Source organism: Alosa sapidissima, chromosome 1 (assembly GCF_018492685.1).
Source record: "Alosa sapidissima isolate fAloSap1 chromosome 1, fAloSap1.pri, whole genome shotgun sequence".
In the NCBI taxonomy this organism is placed as follows: Eukaryota; Metazoa; Chordata; class Actinopteri; order Clupeiformes; family Clupeidae; genus Alosa; species Alosa sapidissima.
Genome location: NC_055957.1, coordinates 55,306,044 through 55,307,392, shown reverse-complemented (window position 1 = coordinate 55,307,392; position 1,349 = coordinate 55,306,044). Strand labels below are relative to the sequence as shown.

Genomic DNA, 1,349 nt, shown 5'->3' with positions numbered 1-1,349 from the left:
GAATGGTTTTTGTCATAAGTCAGCGGCGTTAGTTTGAGCACATAACTGACGTTTTGTTTACATGTGTTCAATTACAGCTTGGTAGTTGTAGTCTTGTGAAATTAAAAAGCACGTGTGTGTGAAGTATCCAAACAATGACACCTTCATTTCATTATGGCTGCTTTAGCAACACACCTTAAGCTACTGTGTAGTGGGTCCCATCTAGAAGTGGCTACTTCATTCGCGCTTTCCTTGACTCATGGAGCTGCTTGAATGTTATTACAATTTTTCGCCACGATATGGCAGTTTAAGTCCGCTTGATACTGTAAGGCGTAAGCCATTGGTTTCCAAAGGAGATTTTATTTGTGTCGCCAGCATAGCCTATTGCCAATTTATGTTGTAAATAGGCCTACCTTATAATCCTACCTGTAGCTTAGGGAAGCTAACAGCTTTCTATTAGGATCTAGTTTGTTAGTTACCGTTTTGTCATAACTCCCTGATGCATTTTTGCATTTAGAATAGCCAGAGCGTGTATATCTCAATCGGAAAATTAAACAATATCGGGTGCCTATGGACTAGGCTGGGTGAACCCAGCCTGATCTGCCCGCTATTTATTTTTTGATTTCTTAAAAGATTGAGCTTGGTCTGATGAAAGCCAGACTAGCCATGGACCTCAGTTACACAATGCAAGGGAACATGAATCAGCCTATATTTGCACGAACAATAACGGACAAAAGCTCTTCAACTTTGGCCCGTTAAAATGTGTATGAACAGTCTAGCGACGCATTTCATCAAGGCCCATTTGGACATGTCAGTTATTTGCACCACTGGTTAGATGTAAAACAGCATTTCGTTTCAGACTAGGCTACTGTTACATAATTTGTGCATTAACAATAACGTTTCAGACTACTGTTACTTAATTTGTGCATTGACAATAAAGTATTACATGAACTAAAGATGACTAAAATCTTATGTAGAAGAAGAGACATTAAAAAAAAATCCATCCATCCAAAAATGACCTTTGTTTTTGATAGCTGTTGAAAACGGCATGGAACTGACAGAGATGTTTTTGTTTATAAATACACAAAAAATAAATAAATAAATAACATTATGCTGATACCTTTTGCTTTTCCCAAATACAATGTAGCCTACAGGTGTAAGTGACCTTTCATCAATCCAGTTGCAATGGATGAACTGTGATTAACTGCCCTACTTGTGATTGTTTAGAGATTTTAAAGGTTTTATAACAATGCTACATCTTCTTTGGCTATTCTACAATCTATTCACCTTTTCAGCACCAGTAGGCTACTTTCCGTGCAGCCGCACACACACACTCAGGCATGCCAAACAAGCATACACAAAAGTTTCAA

The 1,349-nt window shown here is 38.0% G+C and overlaps 1 long non-coding RNA gene across 1 annotated transcript in view; it reads right to left on the bottom strand.

Moving 5' to 3' along the window:
- The window catches only part of LOC121723945, a 19,122-nt gene extending 17,773 nt beyond the window's left edge, over nt 1-1,349 (bottom strand). The window contains exon 1 of the long non-coding RNA XR_006035099.1: nt 1,339-1,349. This is a non-coding gene — a long non-coding RNA (uncharacterized LOC121723945). The remainder of the gene's footprint in view (nt 1-1,338) is intronic.